Below are 24,980 nucleotides of genomic sequence, written 5' to 3'. Positions count from 1 at the left end.
AACGTGATGTTCTTATTCTTATTCTTCCTGCTGCTCCCTTCAGGGGTCACCACAGTGGATCATCTGCTTCAATCTGACCCTATCCCAGCATCCTTCTCTGTCACACCAACCCTCTGCATGTCCTCCTCCACTATATCCCTGAATCTTCTTTGTGGTCTTCCTCTTTTCCTCCTGCCTGGCAGCTCCATCTTCAACATCCTTTGTCCAATATATTCACTATCCCTTCTCTGCACATGTCTAAACCACCTGAGCCTTGCCTCTCTATCTTTGTCTCCAATTTGCTCAATCTGAGCGGTCCCTCTGATATCCTGGCCACTCCGAGTGAAAACCTTAACATCTTCAGCTCTCCAGCTCAGATCCACCCTTTGCTTGTTGCATCCAGGTTTCAAAACACCAAAACGAGGGTGAAGGGGCTCTGAGGCTTCACAACAGGACACCAGGTGGGACTGTACCAAATTTGCAAGAAGCACTTGTGCAAATGCAGCAAAGGTTGACTTTCCTTTCCATTTCATGGAAGCTTAAAATGAATGCATCTTCGTTCTTTGGTTAAGTCATTCAGTGTTCTGTTATTCTTGGGTTGGTATCAGGTTATTTGATGAATAATTATAAATATCTAATTAGCAGACATCATTTTTGCTACTGTAAAGTACTGGCAAAATTGTCATGATTTATATCTCACTTATTAAACACCTTATCCAGTCTGTCTGTGGTTTTTTGTGTGACCACAATTAAAGAAACCTTGTACTATGCTGAAATGAACATATTGGTTCATATTACTGGATTAAATTATGGAGCCTTTCATTGGTGGAACAGTTTTTTTTTCCCCTGTGCTGGTGTACAGATAAAGCAGATGATGGCCACTCCAAGCCCATGGTGGGGGTCCAACTATGGCTGCATTGTCTGGATTAATGTTAGTAAATGCGATTGCTAATAGAGGGTGATGAGGGTCTTTGTGTCAAGGCTGAGCAGGGGACAACTGATTTAAGGTTGCTGAATTAGAGTTGCATTAACAGGGAGACCCCTCTTGTAAATATCAGACAGCAGCTTCTCATGGCTCCAAACTTTACGTTTCTTCTACTCCTCTCTCCTCTTTATCCGCTCTGTCTAAATCGCTCTCCCATGCCAGCGATTCACTTGACAAATGTCCTTACCAGCCCTTTCTTCTTTGCTTTTCTTTCACAGTCTCATTCTAATGCGCTCCTCCTCCTATCTGTGTCCTCCACCCTCCTCTCAGTGTTTCCATCACCTTACATAAACCCTAGTAAGGGGGAAGTCAGCCAGGCCTCAGACAAGAAAAACATACCCCCATATGAGGATTTATGGAATGGGAACCTGGCGATCCCCAGGGAGTGGGTGTGTTTGTGAGTTCATGGATAAAGGCATTTCCACTCAGGGCATTTTCTGACCCTTAGTATATGCTCATTACTCTTCATCACAGTTCTGCACAGAGTGCAACACAAGTTGAGCTGAAGAATGGTGGTGATTTAGCTTGAACCGCACTTTAAGTGAGATTGCCAATGCTTAAAATGGGTCAAAGTGTCACTCCAAATCCAAGTCCTGGTTTGAAGGGGAAAGTTTTAAAGTCTTAAGTCAGAGGCTGTTCCAGTTTGCCAGCAATGAAAGTCAGTTGAAAGCCCTCAACTTTTATTGTGGAATCTGTGCAGGAAATACACATAATTGCTACTTTCAAAAATTTTCTCAGATATTTTACATTAGCTTAACTCTTTATAAGGCACTCATTGAAAGACTGAAATTCAACATTTCAACCTCACAGTGTTATTGGAGGACATAAGACTTAATTACTTTTGTGACATTCTTCAAAATGTTTCATTTTCATGTAGACAATCAGGATCAATGAAGTTTTGGATCCTTGCCTGGAAGTGGTAACAATTTTCTTTTAATTGTCCCAAAAACCCACACATGGTTAAAGGAACATGTAGTTTAGAACATTACAACAGATACATTACAATATCAATTTTTAGAACATACACATAACTTTATACAACATTAGGCCATTTCTTAATGACCACATGCTTCATGACCACACTGAGGTGAGAGTATGTTTCTTGGCAATTAATCTTACTCTGTTGGAAAGTCTTTATTTCCCTTTAAATGGAGCCACATTTGTAAGGAAAAATGCATTTGTGGGTTGAGCAGCAGAGTTGAGTATGTTTGCTGTGGTTTATTGGATTGGATGGTCTAAGTTTGAAGAAACAAGAGATACTGTATTGGCATTTTAACAGTTTATTCATGTAACAAACAGGGGCCTCGGCAGCCTGTGGAAGAACCATACACAGTCACAACAGCCTGGCAACTTCTCCTCATGCTAGTCACCAGCTTGGTCACACTGATGTGGGATGGCATCCTATTCTTCAACCAGTATTTGTCGCAAGCTGCCAGCATGGCTGTGTTGGTCACTCTGGCACAAACAGCATGCCCAAGCTGATCCTACTGTTCAGTGGGGTTGATGTCAGGACTGCAGGCAGGACATTTCATCCTTTCCACTCTTGAATTCTGGAGATAGTCTCTGATAAACCTGCTCTGTGGTGTGAGCGTTGTCGTCTCAGAGGATAGAGTTTGGTTCTAGATGATGGAGATATTGGATTGCTACTGGTTGCAGAATCTCATCTTGATATCTCTCTGCTTTGAGATTGCCTCCAATGATGACAAGCCTGATTGTCAGCACCTGGAATACCGGAATCAATAGCAGAATAAGCTGATTGACATTGGCAGAAAAGATTTAGCAAGTTTTTCCATTGGCACAACCCACATACTCAACTGTGCTGCTCAACCCACAAATGCATTTTCCTTATAAATCTGGCCAATTAAGGGGAAATAAACAGGCTTTACAACAGTATAAGATTTTTTGCCAATTCCTTTACTTTTTGTGGCAAGTTTGCATCCCATTGGGTGTGATGATGGGTTGTTCTAACTGACTTTACAGATTGCCAGGGAGAGGTGAGCTTTTAGTATCTAACGGTATCACTAAACAGACTGGGTCTCTGGCCTAAAAACACAAAGGGCAATTATAGTTTATTGCCTTTAGCTGGGAAAGACACAGCATCACTAAAGGCAATTTCACACCTGCATTAAACTGAACATAAAACAGTCCTTAACGTCTGATTGCCAATATTTCTACCATTTCTGCCAGTGAAGTACAAGTATATCGTTTGTTTAGCTATTAGCTTAACTACTAACTAGTTAACATAGTGGAGCATTTAGCATCTAGCCCCTGAATAATATCAAATTTGAGTTACAGAATTACAGAATCCTGAGAGAACTACCAAATATTCACATGTGAAAATAGCTTCAATGTTTTTTTTTTGTTTGTTTGTTTTCTCATTTAAAGTTATGGAAACTGTTGCCAGTTTACTCCCTGTCATTCAGATATATCATATTAGCCAAATCTTCACAGAACGTCTGATCAGCAGTCTTCAAAGCCCCCTCTAGGAGCAGAGAGCATCCGTGGAATGACATTTCAAATAACCAGAGCCTTAGCTTTGCTTCAGCCTTGAGTACTCTTAGAACATGGGCCCAGTTACACATTTTTGCCCCGGGGGCTGTTCAGGAGGTCAGTCCAAACATGGTTTCAGAATGTTGCGAGACTTGTATGATGATTGAAATGTTTGTGGTGTCAAGGGGCCACTGACACTGACGTCATTGCAGATGAGCTGCCATTTAAAATCCAGAGACCTCAAAGCAGCCAGGAATGATAACTTGCACCTGCACTAGAAAGGCCAAGTCTCAGTGGGCTGAGAAAGTGTGTAAGTGAGCATGAGCAGGAGTGAGTTTGTATGTATATTTTGCTGTTACAAGTTATTGTTTGTATGGCAAGCGTATGTGAATGTGTGCTAGGGTTCTGCGTGTGTGCAGAATTCGCTGGGTTTTGCGATTCCAGTTATTAACTGCTGATCGTGGAGAAAGTGAACAGAAAGTGTGTGCTGCCAGGACCTGGGATAATAGGAAACATATGACTGTGCAGGCTGTCTCTGGTACAGAATGTGTGTGTCTGGGATTGTGTCTATGCATGCTTTAAAGACTCATGCTCAGTGACTCTGGCCCAGACAACTGAGGCAAGAAAAACAAAGAAGAAAGTGTTTGTGTTAGAACAGAGGGAGCTGGCAAGTCTGCAAGCTGCAGAGCTGAGAGTTCATTTTCCCATTTCCTACCAACTGGATCTAAAACACTTTTATTTCACAGCCACATTACTGAGTAGCTGTGCACAAACAGAAATGCACAGCACTCCCACGGTTTGTTAAACTCTGAATACACAGAAGACAGAGTTTGATTTTTATTCCCCCTCCACTTTGATTCGAGCCGTTTTGGAGCAAAAAAAAAAATGGTCAAATGTGATTAACCATGAGTTTTTGTACAGATCCTGACATCTATAATCCAAAAACAACACTGCCTTAAAAAAGCAAGTCAAAATCTGTCATGTAGTCTATGTTAGTTTCTGTGTTGTCAGAGATGGTGCATTCGGGACTGTAAGCCATGAGCATGAAGCTAAAATAACTTTCCCAGCAAAGTGCAGGTCACCAGGCAGAAGCTGCTGCTCATACTGGGGGAGGCCCCGAAGGTGCACCAGCTGCTCCCAAACACACCAGTTCATCGCAAATCCTACTTTATTCAATAAAGTCAAGAATATTTAAAAGTTTTCCTCATTTGTTTAAATGTCTCCACTTGGATAGCCTTTCATATCCCAAAACTACATCCCACCAGAGTGCTTTGTAGAAGCATTGCCACACCAAATGTTAGACACAGAAACTGTTTGGAGCAACACTTGATTGTAATCATGATTACATGACAGTTGTAGTATTCTGAAAAAGAACCTTGGTTTGCAATGATTGGCTCTTCCTTAGCAAGATAGAGCCAATCATTTCTAGCCATCACTAGAAATACTGCCGATGAAAAATTACTGCTTCAGCGCATTCACGGATAGAGCCTCGTCTATACTCTGTGTATGGCTTATTTAGTAATTTGCACGCTTGGAATTCTTTCACAAATGTTTGTAGAAGCGGTCTGCATAGCTAGCTGCTTGGGTTATATGCTGGTGGCTATGGAAGTATTTTTTTGGCCATTAGAAGGAGGATATTTCAGAAGTATAAATGATGATGCCAGTGCTAACCAACTATAGCTGTTAGCTAGCTAGTTAACAATTGCAGTTGTTAAATGTGAGACAACACTATCCTGTCAAAATTTATGTACTGCACTATTAAGCACATAGGGTACATGTGTACTACATAATAGATGGATTGAAAGTGAGATACGTGCCTGCTGTTTTGAGCAAAGCAGTTAGAGTTTATTGGAACATGAACTCTGACTGCATCGAGCTCCAGCTTACTCACTTTCAGCATCCACTGGAACAATCTGTTCTGTTGATATATAAAGTGAATTACAGACTACAAAGATAGTGAAGTGAGGGAAAACACAAGGCATCAGGAGCACGTTGCATCATGGAACTGTTGGTACAGCCCATGGAAATCTGGAATCTTGTATAATTTGTGCATGTACTGTGCAGTGGATATATTTACACACTCAGAATTGAGACACTAAAAAACTGACAGACTGCAGTGTGTAGCAAACAAGGAGCGATTTCCAGGCACAGCTGACGATGATTTCATTATTTGAAACTTTGTGGTCATAACCCCTCAGCACTCATTAGACAGGCAGACTGAATAGTTTACCACTGTGTTTTGAATGGAAGCAGCCCATTTGAATCTAATTATACATCATTTAAAAGCACAAACTCTCAGTTCAAACTATGTAAACTATTCTAAGATACCAACACAGCACAATCATAGTCTCTACTCTGTAGTGAGTGTATACAGAGCAAAGAGAAGGTTTGTTTTTTGTTTTTCACCTTTTCTGTTTGTTTTGGCGAAGAGGAGTGAAGGTTAATGAGGATTTCCTGTATTTTGACTATGTTCTCTGCTGGGACACTTCCTCCTGAGGAAGATAAACGTCCACAGTGAAATCCTGTAAGATGATGGGAAGTTGAGAAAATAAAGTTTGAAAAGTCTCAGTGATATTGTAAAAGTGAACTTGTGCTTTTCCTAATCACAAATATATCAACTCTTCCAGTGGTGGATGCTCATAATATTTAATATGGTTTTAATTGAGGTCGGGTAATCTCTGTGAGCTCAGGCTGCACAGAGCTCTTAACACGGTTTCATTTTCTTTACTCTTGCATCTATATGATGTGATAAAGAGTGGATATCCTAATATGGTCATATGTGCACTGTATTGAGCAGAAACAAACTGAGTGTTTGTGAGGAACAGTTAAATAGTAGCAAGCTGCTTTAAAGGAAGAGGAGCTAAAATAGCTTCAGACAGAGGATGAGCTGTGAGGCCGGATCAGTGCCTGGTCTAAGATAAATAAGGATTATTCTGAGCTATGAATCATGCAAATCTGCTCTGGTAGAGTCCAAGTATGAATAATATGTAGCTGGAAATAAGCAGAATAGCTCCCCTTTAATGTATGTGTTTCTTATGTTGAGAAAGTCAGATGTCAAAGTTGTGATCATGATAATAATTCATCTACAAGTTCTGATGAAACTGCTGTTCCACTATTTTTCATATGACACCATTTAGTTCATGTTGGGTCTACAGGAAAATGTCAAAACAAAGAGGCTTCATGATGTTTGTGTATTTTTGCACAATACGAGTACTGGATTACTCAATAAAGTAAAGCAAACAAGCTTCCTACCTTGTTAAATAAATCTTAGTAGCCTCTGTATTACAGAGTGTCTGCTAAGAAAACAGCTTCATCTTGATTAATGAAGGCAGTAAAAGCTGCCAGCAAGCTGAAGAAAATCTGCCTGTGTGGTGTGTGTGTGTGTGTGTGTGTGTAAACAGTCGTCTGTGTGTCCAACTACTAACTGGAGCGTTTACCTTGTCGTCCTCCGTGCTTCTGTTAATTGTCAGTCAGACAGTAGAGAGTTTGTGGTAGATGTGGCAGCTCATCGCAGACCTGGCCACAACACTGCATTCCTCTCAAAATTACTCTCAGTGTTTAAGTCGAGTTCCAGAAAAGCGGAAAGGCTGAATGAAAAGAATGTGGAAAATATCTTATGTAAGTTAACATCAATCCAAAGCTTCATCTCACACACATGCACTCACTCATATCCAACATTTAAAAGAACAAGGCCTCACTAACAAACACACCTGCATGTATACGCGTGCGCACACAGCCATCATAAAGCAGCTTGTTAAACTATCAGCACTCTCCCAGCACAGGGTTTTCATTGAATGCAGTTTAAAGGATAGTCTGAATGAGTTCATTAAACGAGATCAGACACAGAGGGACCTCCCTGCAGGGAGAGGGGTCAGAGGTCTTGACCCCTTGTTTTGGGGGCTTGGGTGGATGTGGGGGTGGGACTGTCAGCCTGATCTAACTAGTTTTAGAAACATTTGTAAAGCCATGCAACAGAAGCAGCTGAAGCTGGAATTAGTTTTTGTATTACTTCATCATGAAATGATAAACATGGAGTTTTTAATGTTTCCACAAGTTTTCCTTGATGGTGACAGCTTTTCCACTGATCAGAAATCAGAGATGAAAGCTGTGCGTTTATGAGATGAGTGGCTGGTTGGAAACTTAGGGGAATGATTTATAATAAAACATGGTAGGAGCAGAAGGGGAAGGAGGGAAAATGGAAACATCGGAAGAGGAGGATGAAGAGAAAGTGGAGCTCCAAAAAAGTGATTGGGGGAGGGTAAGAAACCATGGCTGAACCAGCAGCATTGCAGTCAGACCAAACTCAGTGATGTGTTTCAAAACTTTGAGTCAAATTTTAGCCCATAAGATGTGATATGACTTATAATTTCTGCAAGCAAGAAACCAGAGTTGTATTTTCTTACAGTCATTTGTATCTTGATCTCTGTGAACAGACATAGGCAAAATTTGCAGGCACTGGACAAAATTTTTGATAATGGATTGTCTTCTGGTTTCACTGCAAAAGACGTTTTGCTACCGATATCAGTTATTCATTTTCTGGACATCTGCAGGCTAAACTGGGAGCCCCAAAACATTTCCCACATCATCAGGAGCCAAGTCATTACACACTGAATTTCCAGATTATCCTCTTCCTGCTGCTAAGAGTTGAGGGTTTTACTGGCAAAAACATTCACTCAAGAGATGCATCAAGCATAGAGTCTTTTCAGGTAGGCCACTAAATCAAGCACAGCTGCAGTCCCAGCAAATCTTTGATAGGGCACATTAAGCTCCTTTAGCCTGCCCACAATTGCTGCATGCCTGCAGTCCACTTTGCAACCCATCTCTGTCCCAGAATCCTCTTTTATACTGTATTTAACTTAATCTGTGTATATATGTTATTAATTCTTGCTCTGGGTTGTGAGGGGTCATGCCCCAGCTCTCCTCACGCTTCCATGTGTCTACACATGAAAGGAAATGAGCTGTGCCACTAAATGTGTGTTATATAACTATATATAACTTTTATTGTAAATTGTCCTGAAGAAGTTGCCCCAATATTGAACCTTGGGGTGCACCATTGGTCACATTTAGAAACCTTAATTTGAGTCTTCATTCCTGCCACTTTTGTGTTCTGCTTAGTGCATCCTTCACAAATCAGAGTTTCAGCATAGAGCATTACAGCAAAGACTGCAATACTAGAAATCAAATTATTAAAGAGCTTTCTGGGGTGCAGTATTTTGAGCCTGAACTGATTAATTTGCACTGTTCTATTACCAAAACACATTTGCAGAGATTTAGCTACTGAATGGCACAGACTAACATTTATACAGGGCCTGTCTAGTGTTACTGCCCACTCAAAGAACCTAACTTATGGAAACAAGTGATGTGTAAAATCAAATGCCAGGTATACAGAGGGCCAGACAACTGGGTTGGAACATCTGTCCATCGCAGAGGCTTGTGGGATGAGCTGTTCAGTTCTCACCACTCCAAAGATCGACAAATAATGAAGTGACAATATGGTTCCAGTTTTTTGTAAAACCTCTGTGTCATATTAAATGTGAAGTAAGGACACGAAAAGGAGAGTTGAGGCACAGAACTGAAAGAACAAAAGACAAACCTTTATTAAGGTGAGGTGAATCGTTGCACAGGAAACAAAGTCCATGAATCCAAAAATCCTAAACAGCTGGGGGCACACATGAGCAGACAACAGTACAACATGAGAAGAGCTGAGGTAAACTGAGGCTTTAAACAGACACATGAGGTTATTAGGGAGAGAAAACACAGCTGGGGAAAACAAGGCACAGGTGAACAGAATCCAACTAACGACACAAGGGGGAGTAAAACTGAATACACACAAGAGGCAGCAGAGGACCAAAATAAAGCAGGAAGCGATGAGACAGAAAACACCAGATTGAAACTCAGGGAATACACCACAAATAATCAGCTGTGATAACAAACTATAAAAGCCGACAGAACCAAAAGTGAAAATAAAATCATGAGAAATGGCCAGGACTGAGAACAAACTACGCCGATGTCCAACCATGACACCATGTTTGGCGAAAACAAAAAATCTGCTGCTAACTGTATGAAATCTTAGTGAATGTTCAGAGGTCTTGGATACCCATTTTCCACTGTCATGGTGCATTGCCCACTCTAGACCCAGGTCCAGCCACAGTTGGCACAGCACCACAAAATCACTGGGCTCTTATCTGAGATCACTGTCATCAGGGACTGCTGCAAGAATTTTACCAATGATTGGTAGAGGGAGAAAACAGATTCTGTCTACCTTTATTTTCCTCCTATGGAAAATATCCCGAGTTGTGCTAATAAAGCTACAAGGCAGAACTTGCTCAGCAACATCACCGGCACCGCAGTGGTGCGAGCTGGGCAGTGTAGGCTGCAGCTGACTGACAGCATGTTGGGTGAACAATCTACTCTGATTCATCAGCGTATGACACGACTAAGGACGGCAACATTGTATTTAATGTACCATCATTAATCATTCCAGAATATTGCACATTGATAACTTGTGATTGGTGATTTTGTGTTGGGCTGTATTGTCGTGCATCTGCCTGCCCCAGCACAGAGCATTTTAAGGATTTCATTTTTTAAAGACCATCTCTATTAAAGGACAGCCAGCAGCTGGCCACGCCTGCTAAATCCTCCTCACAAAACCCACCCGCCAGCTCCATCTGCCTCCCAAGTGGAACCCCATGATGCGCACACACACACACGCACGCACACACTGATGCACACACTCTCTTGGTGCTCTTTGATCCCAGAGAGCAGAAGCCTGCATCTGTTCTTAGTATATCAGATCCTTTTAAAACAACAACTTTCTTGTTGGCATGTACAGTGTGTGAAAGTGGAGTGAAAAGTGATGACACTCATTCACACACAGTCGCACAGTTACTGGATCTCCTTGCCTGTGACCCTGACAGCAGACTGTTAACCTTTGGCCCTTCTGCAAGTAGAGCAAGAGAGGAAACATTCAGCTACAGTCATCATACAAATTCGCTATTATTGCATCTGAAAATATTCACATTTGCAAATCTAGTGAAATTCCAAACATCAAAAATTTTGTTCAGAGCAAAAAAAATAAACAACTACCAGGAAATATTTAAAGCATGTTTTCCATAAGAGAAGGAAATGATCATTTTAGAGGTTTTTCAACACTTCCAAATTGTTAATGTGCGTACTTGCAGGAAAAGCTTTCTGTGTGTGGAACAGCTGATGCAATGTCCAAACAAAGCAATTCAAGAAGAGGGATGAAAATATAGTTTTTATGAGGTACAAAGAAGTGGGAGTCTTAGTTTCTTTAGCTGATTTTTCATTTTTATTAAGATTCCACAACCGGCATTCAAGGAGGTACTTGTTTTTGATGAGTGGATGTCAACACATGGAGCAATAAAAACTCTATATGATAACGTTTTGTATTTCACATAGTGTGTGACACTTTGCACTTCCAATAGCTCCAATCCAAGAGCACTCTACTCTCTAATTTGGCTAAGTTGGCTGGTGAGGACACATTTTTTGAGTGCATAATATGTGTGCTCATGTTAAGTATAGCTACATGCAGCACTCTACACTTACCTGCTACACCACCAGAATTATGTACGCATAATGGTGAAAAGGTTGAGTGTGGATCCCTGTTTGCTTCTTACCCTCAGTGGTCCAACCTTTGGCTTTGCTCTGGAGGGGTCAAGGACACCAAATAATTTTCAGCAAAAGAAATGAGACACGTCACTGATGATGTTGCCACCTGTGGGCTTGTTAGACTAAGCAGTCCAGTCCAGAGGTGACATGCTGTTTAGAATCAGAATCAGAATCAGAATCAGAAGGTTTTTATTGCCATATGGGTGAACAGGTTCACAGCATTAGGAAATTGCTGCGGTACTTCGTGCTTACAGAAAAAAAAACAAATAAGTATAAAAACTATAAGACAATATACAAGTATACAAATTGCAAATATACAGAGATATTAGAGCTATAACTATAGCACAATATTACAAAATTACAAAATATACAGTGCAGAGACTAATTAAAAGATAGAAGAATGTAGACTATATTCCACTAATATGTACATCAGTGCAGTCAGACAGGTGCATATTTATGATATGTTTATGATATTTCACTGTCATGTATGAAATTAGATACATACCAATCAGTACTGTAAGCCTTCTTTTAAGTGACTGTCATGACAATAAATTACTTTGACACTGGCTTATGTCAAAAGAATGAAAAAAAATTAATTAAAGGAATTTATAACAACACTTCCAGTGTGTGGTTTTACCTGCAGTGCCTGAAAATGCAGTGTGGCTGATGGCCAGCTCATCGTGTATCCTTCCACAGGCTAAAGGTTATGCTCCCTCCCTTTCCACTATGTAGCCATGATGGTGCAGCATTCCACACACAAATTGTTGATTGTCAGAAGTATGAGCAGCAGTTTGATTTGTCAGTTCCAGGCTGCTGTAGAAACCTGGTGGGCTCCATACAGGTAGACCTGACCGATATGTAAATATAAAAGGCTCATTCTAAGCTATGGAAAACATATTCATACTTTGTAACAGGCAATTATACATTGTTGAAAGCACATTAATAATACTAAACCACAGGCTAAAATGGTCCTTTAAATCAGTGATGTTTATATTAATTAGAAAATGAAAGATTATGTTCTGTCTGTCTGCAATATGAACTGAATATATTAACAATATGCAGTATATTTTCCGAGTGATACGTCACCAATGACCACAGAACACCACTTACGATCTTTACAGTGCTAAATTTAATATTTCATTTTAACAAAAATTGAAAGTTTTTGTGAAATGACAGATTTTCCAACAAACACCTGCTGGGTTTTTTTTTTTATTTTCTTGCCCAAGCAGTACCACGATACACCTGTATTGCTTTGTTTTCCAAGAGTTTTGCCACTGTTAAAGTATAACTCCATCAGCTTATCACACATTTTCACACAGCTCAACAAGCAGTGTCGCTGCATCTGTGTCAGGGTTGCCAGTCTTTGAAAGCTGGCTGAGTTGCTCTCAGATGTGTGCCTTTAGCTTCTGGTATCATGTTAGCATTAGCAAACTTCTCCCCACAGATGACACACAGGATAACCTAACCCAGGTAGCTCTGATGTGTCATTTACCATCTACCAACATAGCAGGTGATCTATGTTCCACTTTCTCAGCCTCCTAACAGTCTGTCAGGCGCTCTGATGTATCTCACTCTCATAATACCCACTATCTGGCACTGGCATCAATGAACCAGTGTTTCCTTTGACACAATTTTTTATTTTTTTTTGATTAATTAATTTTATGTGTGTGGGTGGTGGGGGGTGCATAAGAGGAACTATTAGAGTAATTTATCACTTCATTCATAACTTTTTGTCTAGTCTGTGATTGCATCTGAATGAACTGTCAGAAAAGATGAGGGAGGCAGGCTTCAGAAACTGCAGTCATCTCAGTGTCGTGGTAGCATCCAGCAGGAAAATGATCCCACTGCAGTGGAGTTTGCCTATTTTTATTTTACGTAGCTTAGAACACTTGCAGTCAACCAATCCTGCTGTACCTAGTTGCTCTGTGTAGTTCTACTGCAAATCTATTTGATACCACACCATTAAATGTTTGGGACCTGGCTCCTGCGAAAGTCCTGTGACAAAATGAAGCATATTTTCCTTTTCTAATACCGTTTATGTTTCAGTGCCAAGAGGGTAATCTTACTCTGATTTATTTGGACATGCAATACCAGTCAAAAGTTTGGGCACATCTTCTAATTCAGAGGTTTTCATTATTTAAAGTGTCTGCATTGTAGAATAATACCAAGTCATCCAAACTATAAAGAAACACATATGGAATTATTTAGTAAACAAAAAGTGTCAAACAAACCAGAATGTGTTTTATATTTTAGATTATTGAAAGTAGGCACCTCTTGCTTAGATGGTAGCTTTGCACATCTTGGCATTTTCTCAGTCAGCTTTATGAGGCAGTCACCTGGAATGACTTTCATTTAACAGCTGTGCCTCGACAAGTTAATTTCTTGAATTTGTTGCCCTCTTAATGTGTTTGAGACCATCAGTTGTGCTATGAAGACGGAGAGTTGCTATACAGTGAATAGCCCTATTTGAATAATGAGTAATGGCAAGAACTACTCAACTAAGTAAAGAAAAACAACAGCCCATGATTACTATAAGAAAGGTCAGTCAATCCAACAAAGAACTTTCAGGAAAGAAAGTGTCCTCAGGTGCAGTCACAAAGACCATCAAACATTATGATGAAACTGGCTCTCATCAGGAAAGGAGACCAAGAGTTAGCTCTGTTACACAGGATCAGTTCATCAAAGTTACCAGCCTCAGAAACCACAAGTTAACAGCACCCCATATAAGAGCCCACCTAAATGCTTCACAGAGTTCAAGTAGCACACACATCTCAACATGAACCGTTCAGAGAAGACTGTGTGAATCTGGACTTTATGGTCAAATTGCTGCAAAGGAGCAACGTCTGAGGAAGAACAACAAGAGGAAGAGAACGGCTTGGGCCAAGGAACACAAGGAATGGACATTAGACCAGTTTAAATCTGTCCTTTGGTCTGATGAGTCTAAAGTTGAGATTTTTGGTTTCAAACACCATCATATCTTTGTAAGATGCAGAAAAGGTGAGTGGATGGTTCCTTCATGTGTAGTTCCCACTGTGAAGTATGGAGGAGGAAGTGTGATGGTATGGAGTGATGCGTCAGATGACCTGACCTCCACAATCACCTGATCTAAACCCAAGTGAGATGTTTGGGATGAGTTGGACCGCAGAGTGAAGGCAAAGCAACCAGCAAGTGCTCAGCACCTCTGAGAACTCCTTCAAGACTGTTGGCAAACCATTTCAGGCGATGACCTCATGAAGCTGATCGAGAGAATGCCAAGAGTGTGCAAAGCCGTAATCAACGTAAAAGGTGCCGACTGTGAAGAATATTAAAGTATATTTTGGTTTGTTTAACACTTTGAAGTTAACTTTATGATTCCTTATGTGTTCCTTCATAGTCTTGATGACTTCCGTATTAATTTACAATGTAGGAAAAATAAATAAATAAATAAAAACATTGAGAGGGTGTGTCCAAACTTCAGACTGGTCTATGAGTTTGTACATTGATGCATATATGCATGTTCGGTGTCAGAGCAGCAGCATTTGAGATTCCTGCCATAGACAGGCCTGTTTCCACTGGGAGCCGACTACCAAAGGCTCAGCGAGTGACATTCAGAGAAGGAGAGAGAGAGAATATGAAGCAGTAAAAAGCAGAGTTAGGGTGGAAAGGGACCAGAGAGAAGCAATGCATTATTTATTAATCCACATTTCCCCTCCTCTTCTTCATCCATTACTCCTCCTTCTCTTTTTCTGCTCACTCCTCCTCTTGTTCCTCTGTGACATTCATCCTCTCCTCCTCCTTCTCCTGTATTGTCTCCACCTCCCAATCCTCTGCTCCCTCTTGTTCAACATCATCAAGTCCTTCCCTTTTATCTTTGGCTTCCTTGTTCTCCCCCTCTACACAGTTTGCTCCCCCTTGGTCATCTCCCTCCTCCTCTTTACCTCTTTCAGTCCTCCACTGTGCCTTTGGTTTTATCTCAGCTGTCTTCTTCTGACTTGTGCTCAAATGTTTTGTTGTTGTTTCTGTTGCTGCTACCCAGTTATCAACCTGTGGAAGTCTTTTAATTTGACACTGTCTTTAAGAAATGCCAAAGCTGCTTTCCAAAAGACTTTTACACTTACGTGGCCAGTTCATCCAGATTACATGTTTTGCTGTGCTGTATAGAAGTGGGTGAAAAAAACCTTGATATCTTTGCTTTGCTGATATTGATTTTTGCTGATAGGTTTACAGGCTCAATCACTAGATGTGATTAATTATGGTCCTCATTAAGACAAAGTAGGGTATGCTTTAGGGCAGGATTTCCTTGGGAGTTACATGTTGATGGCAAATAAGATTGCATCCCTTCATTTCACATTTAGATCGCTCCCTTCCTTCAAAACACCATGACGGCCAACGATTAAGACTTCACTAACCAGTGCGTGATGTTGCAGCGGCTGTGTCTGTCTTTTATATATAGCCTATGGTTTTGGCACATCGATCTTTCACAGCACCGCCAGATTAGAGGATTGACTTTTGTGAGTAAATGTCACACTATGTGCTCTTTATTCAGTCATGAAATATTTTGTGGTCTTCTGGGGAGTTGCATCCTGGAACTATTTCATGACAGTTTAAGTATCTGTTCAGATGTTTTGTGCTGTATCATTAGCTTCAAACAAGCTGCCATGTATGGTTGCCAAGCACTGGTTTTGGTACCCGTACCAGCAAAATGGGACTAAACCAGGCTAGTAGCCCCATGCTGCTGACATATGTGATTGATGGCTTTTGAGACACGTTCTCTCAAATCTTGGAAATCGAGGACAAAAATAAACTTTTTCATTGACGCAGATCAAAATCTATTTATATATATAAAAAAGGGCTGTTACACCGTTCTCCAGTGGACACGGTTAGGTGTGTCACCTACAATGAGTAGAGAACCCTTCTAAAGCTCAGGGCACTCGTTCATACCATAAATGAATTATTCAACTTCTTATGGAATCTGAATGAATCTGGTGCTTTGGGGGTTTTGGGTGCTCTGTAATAGTGGACAACTTCACATATTACTCGGGTTTTGGTCTTGTAACATCTTGAGTCAAATCATTAGAAATCAATAGAAATGTTACCAGCATCAGTCTGACGTTCTGCTCAAACACAGGGGGCTGGATGTTTTAGACAGAGTGAAAAAGTGGTCTTGATGTGTTACTAACAGACTTTGCTGTTTCTCTATCTTTTTTCAGGTGGCTGTTGTGGAAAGAAAAAATGGAGACAGATGCTGACATTGAGGATCCAGAGAAATGCAAGAGCCCCAGTTCTCTTTATTTATTACCTTCACAATATATGTGAGTGTGGGTGTGGGTGTGGGTGGGTGTGTGTGTGGCGTGTGCATCAGGAAGAGAGCAAGCATTGGGCATGTGTGCATTCTGATCAGTACCTAAGATATAAGGCTATCATTTGCAAATTTTGTTTACTTTTTATAAGGTTCCAATAACTCATATATCATTGTCTCAGTATAAACAAAAGGACTTTACTCTTGGTACATATTGTGTTTTGTGTTTGTAACTAGCCTCCTATTTAAGAATGTATATTTGTATGTATGATATACTCATCTAGAAACTATATAATGGACAGTTTTAATATTGCTTCATCTTGTCACCACTATATTGCTCTTGCCATTACATACATGCACTAATGCAGTCAGTTCAAAGAAAACAATGAATGCTAAAGTTTTTCACTTCTGTTTAACTCTCATTTGTGGAACTGTAGAAAACAACAATAATAATGTTATAATAATGATGATCATAGAGGGCTTTCAGGTAACACACTCTGGCAGCCATACTGGAGGTCCTTGGTTCTTTTGTAGCTTAAATAGCACCTGCTTTAAAGCTTTAACTTACTGTTTAATGGACTGTACACAACATAGTAGCTCACTGTTTCCATTTTGCTATCAGCAAAACCCATAAAGAGCAAATCTGGTAGGTAGTAGTAAATAAGAATCTTTGTCAGGTGTTTCTCTTCCTAGTTTATCAGTCTGTGTGGGTAAAAGTTGGACACAACTAAAAGCAAACACATTTTTACAAGCTTGCTTTGGTAGTTTCAACCATGATTTTCATCAGTTATATGAGTATTCACTCACAGGTACTGTCACAGAGTAAATAGCAATACATATTCAAGGTTAGAAGAAGGTACTCTGAGCTTCTCCCTTATTTTCCAAGGGGTCACCACCACAGATAGGTCCACGTGTTTAGTTTGGCACAGATTTTGTACCAGATGCCCTTCCTGACACATTTATTCAGGCTTGGGACTAGAACTAGGAATACTCTAGGTTGTAATCCCCCTGAGGCTGGATTTGTGTCTCCTCCCAGTCTCAAACTAGGTTCCTTTTGTATGTAAGGCAAATGTGTTAACCGCTACCATGGAGCCACTAAATGTTATGCAAAAGGCACTGGAGCAGATTTCATGAAGCTCAAATTTGACCCAAAGCCCAAAGAACTTATTAATAGATTCAGATAACTTTCCTTAAAACTGCAAATTATTTTGGTCTTTGGTGGAGAATGCACTCTCCAGTTTAATTCAGGATCCAGTATGTTCATTTCACCTTTTGGCTGGTGGTCACCATTTGGTTCCATTATCTCATTGCAACCTCTTATTCTACACTGGTTTAGGGGTATTTGACTGGATAATTGTTGCCTGCAGCTGTTTATCTCAACAATCCAACTAATGAATGAAACCAGCATTAATGAGCATTATCTTTGGCTGGTTTTCCTGGAATGCAGTCCAAATGCACACATTTAAACAGAAACCAGCCAATTCTTGAAGTTTCAAAACTGACGTGACATTATCATCGCTCAAAAAAGAACACGTAATAGGCACGTGCAGTGGACTGTGCAAGAAATGTGAGATAAAATATTTTGTCAGTGGGTGTACAACTGAAGTGAAGAGGCTTTAGGATCTGGTACCTAACTCTCACAATGTGTATGTCAGCTGGCTTGTCTCCCTCTTTTTCTTCTACTGAACTATAAAAATCTAGGTTAGATGTGGATTCAATCATTTGCAATAAAAAGCAGGTGTTATTATTGTTGACTTGTTGTATTTAATTGAACTTTGAAATCGGTTTGTGAGTAGTATTCTGTCAGAGTCCATCAGAGTCATGGCCAAAACTTCCAAAGTAAGACTTTGGTTGTAGGAAAATATTAGTAATTTAGTATTTCAGTGGACCTCCATGATGGAACCCCGTGTGACCAGTTGTTTTGTTGCAACTTGAAAAGCTTCTCTAATCCAAAAATGATCTCTGCTGAAGATGTTGACAGTGTACACGTAACACAACAGGGACGGCACCAACCAGTGTGCGCATACTGTGTTTAACAACAGCTGTTTAATGGAAATGTGTGCATGTGCTAGTGTGTGCGAGTGTATTAAACATGGGCAATAGCAAAGCACTGGTGCTTCCATCCATGTATATGAGCTAATGTACAAAAGATAAAACACAGAGGCACAGGCAGTGGGGCCTGTTGCCTGATCCTGCCCACGACAATCCTTCTTTTTACTTCATCTGTTACTAACAAAATATCTGCAATATTCTATCAAACACAGAGGATCTGTGTCAATAAGGGTTTTTCATCTTCGGCGTCAAATGTTACAGATCTGGAAATTTTCTTTTCTGACAAATTAGAATGAGTGATTTGGAGAGTGTGTGTGTGTGTGTGTGTGTGTGTGTGTGCAGTATGTGTAGAGTAGCTACACATAGTAAGAGGTGGTGATTAACTTTGTTCAGTCCCTATACCACCAACATGTGCTCTCAAGCAGAGACTTTCCCAACATGTTCTACATGTTTTGTAACTTTTTATGACACCGTGATGAAGGTCAACTGTAGGGTGTCATCTGCAAAGATCTTTATACTGGGGTTTGTCTTTCTTTTGGTGTTTTGTGTGCAGGTATCTGAATATTTCAGCTTAGACATATGGTGATGATTGTGAGGTACTACCGATTCAATGGCTTCCTCTTTACCAGTCCATTTGAAAGTGACTGAAACAATAATATTGGCCCTGCACTGTTGATTAGCCAAAAATCTGAAGCCATGGACAAATGGAAACTGTGGATGCTCATGGTGTTACTCCACAGCCTCTCAAACACACACACACACTAATACACACATAATAGAGATGTCTTGCTTGTCAGAATATTTCCTCACAGCCATGTAGACTAGTCAGCTGTATAACCCTGCAGCCACACCATGCATCCCTTTGGCTGATTTCTGCATTGCTGTCACCTTCAAGGCCAGCTTCAGATTTGATTTTTTTTTTTCATGTCTTTCTTCCATACAATGTTTACATAATGTAATAATCCCTCTTCTTCATGTGGTGATACGTTCAAAGAGCAAGTATTCAAAGATCAGCTGTCGCTAGCATGAAGCTTTTGCAGCTAGCTGCTTCAGTTACTACAATGAGATGTAGTTTTTAGGAGCTGTGAGCCACTGGGTTGGGATACTTATGTTCTGTTCCTTGAGCTGTAAGTGGACAGTGGTCTGCTGCCATGTTAGCTGTACCGCTTACCTCACATAAGTTGATCAAGGCTAACATAAGGAGGCAGAAACAATGAAGGCATAAAAAATAACAGCAAAAATGCTCAGTGTGGAGCTATGAGGAAACTGTCACCAACCTCGCATTATAGATGTAACAGCCAAAAAGGCCATGTATCCATCTTGTTTTCACTATGGTTTTACCTCATTAAAGTTGCACTGCACTAGAGATTTGCCACCACCATTTATGATGTACCCAACTCTTTAGTTTCACACATGCATTTTTTTTTCTTGTTCTTTTGCCCTCTAGTTGGAAACTTGGTGAATATTTGTGCTTTATTTGCTGCTAACTACAATTTTCAGTTGAACTTTGGAGTGTATTTTGGCACAGAACAAAGACTGAGGATTTTGCCCCTATTGTTTACTTGATGAAGGAATCACTTCTGACCTGAGTGCTGAGAGGAGGGATGATTACAACGATTTGTAATTCTTTTACTGTGTGTGTAGCATGTGAGTATTGTGTGCGCAGAGTGACTTGAAAATATCAGAGCCCAACCTTTAAAGGGGGTAAACCCACTGAAGAGAAGGAAGTGGAGCCGTGTATCACGTTTTATCACGACTGCGCTCCAGTCCAGCTTCTTCAGCCACAGAGAGGGTGGCTCTGAGGTGAATGGTTATGGGCTAAACTATCTCAACAGCATTGTTTTTTGTTTTTTTTTTCTTAAAACACTTCAACAAAAAAAATCTTTGCCCTACATTTCAGCCTGTATGGTTGCTGTTATGCACTGGCTTGGCCCTTAATAATAAATATATGAATATAAATATATAAACCCTAACTTTGCCTAATGCAGAGCAAACCGGCCTTCCTCACAAATGTAAATATTGTCCCTGGGTTTGAATTTTTATTGCAGATAGGAGAGCGCATAGGAACGCTGTACTCTGAGTTATCTTGCGGCTTTTCAGTGTCATCCCCAGGCTGTGATTGTGCGGCAGGAAAAAAAGGGGAAGCAAGGCGGTGGGTAATGCCAGTAAAGCAGCGTGACAGAAGAGGGTTAATACCATCGAGCTGTGCTAAGATTGCCCAGCCTCGTGTGGCTTTAAGGGATTGCAGGCAGTATTAGCAGCTGAATAATTATTTTTGGTATGTTTCTCCCTGTGTGCACACGCTCAGTGTGGCATATACCCCCCCCCCCCGAAATGCAGTCTTGTATAAAACCTATATTTTTGAGTCCTGTGTAGGCAGAGTTCAAGCTCTGTTTAAACTTGAATGTGCTTCATATGGTTCATATAAAGCCCAGTGAAGGTGAGACTAGGTGGAATTGCACATTTAGCACTGTGACAGAGAAGGAAGAGAAATCAGTAGAAAGATGGAAATTGATGAGGTGAAGTGACGCTTCCACTACCTTTGTATACAGGGTTGCAAATGTCCCCTTAATGCTATTAAAGAGAAGTAAGTCATATATGATTGTACGTATATGATGGGTATAAATATAAGGCATCTATTTTTGACATTCTTTGTCATGTGGGCAGAAGTGGTGTGAACAGGAAAAACAGAGGTTGGAGCCGATGTGCATCCTCGCTGTGCTCAATGATGAGTCTGTGTTTGCAACTTTTTTTGGTAAAGCTTCTCTTTGCATTTTTCTTTTGTATGCTGCACTGAAAATCCGTCATTTTCACGAGTGGTTTGGAAAACAGAAGTGTCAGTCACTTCATCAAGTGAAATATTATAGTATACAGTAGAGTAGCTGTTGCATTATTTGTTACAACCTGTATGTAATGTTATTATGGAAGATGTAATGTCCTTCTGTAAATGTTGTTTAATGTTGTTTTATCTGAAATAAAAATTTATTAATGCTTCACATAAGTGTTTCTGCATATTTATTGGGAAGATTTTCAAAGGCACAGCCTGGTGTTGTGTTGTGTTTGGAGTCTTTTTACCTTCTGGGCACACAGAATGGAAAAGTGTCACAGTGCAGGCCTTTAGATCAACCCACCCACCTACAGTGGCTTCAGCATGTACCAAAATACAGTAGAAGCAGAGGCAAAACAGACAAACTGAAAGAATAAAATGTAAACTTTGCAGGATATTTAGAGTGCCGAAAACAAATTAAAAACAAGATTATTCACCTTCTTTGTGACCAGGAAAAATTGGTGGGTGCATTCATTTTTCTGCTGCTGGAGATCAGTTGCCAGTAGCTGCACTAGTGGGTCCCCCAGAGGTTGAGGATGCAATTGCACAGATCACCTGTTGGGATCCAACCTGTCTCTAAATCCAAGTCATGGCCGACTCGGATTGACAGACAGATTAGGGAAGGTTTGCAAATTATTGCATTTTTAATTTATAAACAGACAGATTGCCAGCCTATTACAATCAGTGTTGTCAGTCTATCTCTTTACAGCAGCGGACTGAACTGGTTGCCAGTAGTCTGGTTATACTCCTATATAAAAGGTTGCCAAGCACCCGTGTCATTTTGTAGTTAAATCACTGCAGCAACAATATGGTCAATTTGCCTTTCAAATCTGAGGTTTTGTAAGTAATTAATGTGAATTTATATTTAATGTGAATTTCTCTGTATGTAGACATCGACGGGTTTGCAACAGACGGCAACCAATTTGCAGTTTTCACCAGTTTATCACAGTTAATGAACTCCATTTAAATGCAAGCTGATAGCAGACTGACTCAGTCTTATCGGCATTTCATTTCTGTCTCGATGCAGTAAAGTTGCTTTGACGATGGTAACTGCCTGCGAGTGGCCACAGACTTGGTTCTTGTCTTCACAGCAACCATTTCAAAGGCAACGAGATCAAAAATGTTTATTTGGTCGTGCTGCAGTCTCGAGCCACTGTTTTGCCCAGTGTAGCTGTACTTAAGCACAGCTTATGCAAAACCAAAAAAAAGGATCATGTATACAAAAGTGTTTATGCTCATTACAAATGTCTTGTTATTTATTAAAAAATTATTATATATATGCATTTGCAATAAAGCCTGACTGTAACCAACAGTGGAATTTCTTCACATTGCCAAGCACAGAAATTATTTTACAGTGTGCAGCACTTTACAATAACACACCACAGTAAAATACACTGTAAGAAATCATTTGTTACACTAATAAAATGAACAATCTTTATAATATGTTTATTGCCAAGCATTTATAAGAAAATTAAATATGCTATGTAATTTGAACTTTTTTTTTTTAGTTTTTTACAAAACATTTATTTTTTTGGAAAAATTACACACACACACACACACACACAAACACACACACACACACACTTGCATACTAAAAATCTGCATCTTGCTCCATGTGTGCAGTCGTTGTTAGTGCTTTTTAAAAGGCCAAATAATCTTTGCAGGGGGAACAGCCTCTGACTCACAGATATATCTGGGACCACGCTTGGGTGAACTGTGTTCCTCTTGTGATTTCAGCCAGTGTTGTGAAATATATCGCTGATGTGCAGAGAGAGAGTGGCTGTTATTAGTTAATTATGCAATATTACTGCTTTTAGATGCTTTCAGCAAACTCTATTTCCCACAAACCCAAAGCACTTGCAGGTCAACGCTGCAGAATGACTGTAATGACCAGTTTCTATCTTGAAAGCAGCACGTATGCCATCATCTGATTCATAATTACAACGGGGAAACTGGGACTTGGCGCGTAATAGCACAGCTGGATTTGTAGTTATGAGCGTAGTTACAAATGTCAGTGGGATTTTGAATGAGGCTGGAGCAGAACCCAGATCTTATTTCACTGTGGCTCTGTGTAGGAGTGCAGCGTTAGAGCATTCCTTTAACTTAAAATACAAAGGCATTTAAATTCTAATAGTGAGTGCTTTAGAAGAAAATAATTTATCTCAAATTTAAAAAAAAATCCCCCCAGGAGAGATTTCACTTCATTGCAGAATCTCATGTAATTGCAACTGCCTGGATTTCTCTAGTCTACAGCACTTACAGTATAATGTATAAGCATGCAAAAACATCACAGAAATGCCACATTCAGAGTGTTTTTCTTTTCATATTATTTCTCTAGACTTTCCACATCATCACTGCACACATACCACCAGGGCACATCTGATGCGTATTTGTGATCGTGCCATAGACGGAGCTTAAAAACAAAAGGCAAACGGTACATCTGGTAACACGAGTGCGGTCGCAGCTCTCGTCCCGCTCTCCTCGGTGCAGCCCGGGGAAGAAAATCAAGCATTCCTGTGTCGGTGTGCATTTTACAGCCCTCGCTGCAAACAGACCGCAGTGCCAGCTGGAAAGCCCTTTCTCCCATCTTGTCTACATCAAGGATCATATGTACTTTTCCACCTTTAGTTAATTTCTCCCTTTTGCTCATTAATAAACTAATTCTTCGTGCAAGGGATGATTACGGGAAGTTATGTCTCCACAGGTGTTTGGAAATGACAAAGGCTCAAACTGCACGCTGTCGGCATGTGGAACAGTTTGAAGGTATTCTCGATTTCAGCAGAGTAGATTCCAGATCCAGAAAAAGGAAGTGTCTCAGTTTCACAGGAGCAACTACAACATGATAAACATATGTAATAACTGAGGTGCATCAGGACAGAAGGAAAAGGAAAAGAAGTAATGCATTAATGCTTTTTACTATTAGAGGGCAGCACAGACAGCAAGTCCAGTTTTCAGTCCCTTTTTCCTCTTTTTGGGTTCCTGAAGAGATGCTCATACAGTCTGTAGCTACTTTCTGTCTGCCTGCTGTTTGCAGTGACTCATAAAACATTAATTAAAACACTTCAATGATCCAGGTCAGGTAAAGGTCCCACAAAGTTGATTCAGTTCATCTGGATGTTTTCAGTTTCTCCCTCTACATGAGTTCAACAACTTTAACAATAAGTTTAAGGAACATCAGTTCTAAATGTTGTTAGCTTCACCTTTCACAACCCAAAACAACCAGGTTCAGGTCATTTTTTAAAAGAAAAGTCTTGACATATAAGCTCTCACCAGTTACAAACAGGCTAACAGTCCTGTTTCCTGGTATAACAGGAACAGGATGTTTCCCGTGAATGACTTATAGATATAGTGGAAGTGATGAGAGATTATTCCAACACTCTGTGCTGCATTCACATTAAACTGAAGCATAGCTTGTTTATTAGTAATTATCCTTTCTTAGTTACAGCAGCATTGAGTCCTCTTGCCACAGCAGCTGCTCTGTAACCTCCAGTTTATCTGTAAATCTTTACATTTTGAGTACTGTAGAATTTTACAGTGTAAAAGCTTTCACAAATCTGATGGACTCAAAGCAAGCAAACACTGAGGCACTGTTGGAATTGAAAAATGGCCGTAGAGTACATTCATAGATCCTTTATGAAAGATGGATGTAACTTCTGAGTTTGATGCCACCACATTACTGCATTAAACATTCGGTTCAATTTATTTATATGGCACCAAATCACAGCAAACAGTCCGTC

The 24,980-nt window shown here is 40.2% G+C and overlaps 1 protein-coding gene across 3 annotated transcripts in view; it reads left to right on the top strand.

Annotated features, from left to right (window-relative positions):
• Positions 1-21,378, top strand: part of cdk14 (cyclin dependent kinase 14) — a 245,186-nt gene extending 223,808 nt beyond the window's left edge. For 2 of the 3 annotated variants that reach the window (XM_030749695.1, XM_030749696.1), the window contains one exon: positions 16,276-21,377. The gene's annotated coding sequence lies outside the window, so the exon portion shown is untranslated. Of the gene's footprint in view, positions 1-16,275 lie in introns of all 3 variants that reach the window. The other variant, XM_030749694.1, reaches the window with a different exon arrangement.
• The last annotated feature ends 3,602 nt before the right edge of the window (positions 21,379-24,980 follow it).

The sequence above is a fragment of the Archocentrus centrarchus genome, chromosome 16 (genome assembly GCF_007364275.1).
Source record: "Archocentrus centrarchus isolate MPI-CPG fArcCen1 chromosome 16, fArcCen1, whole genome shotgun sequence".
Lineage (NCBI taxonomy): Eukaryota > Metazoa > Chordata > Actinopteri > Cichliformes > Cichlidae > Archocentrus > Archocentrus centrarchus.
The sequence above is the reverse complement of the archived record's forward strand: the minus strand, read 5'-3'. Positions and strand labels throughout refer to the sequence as shown.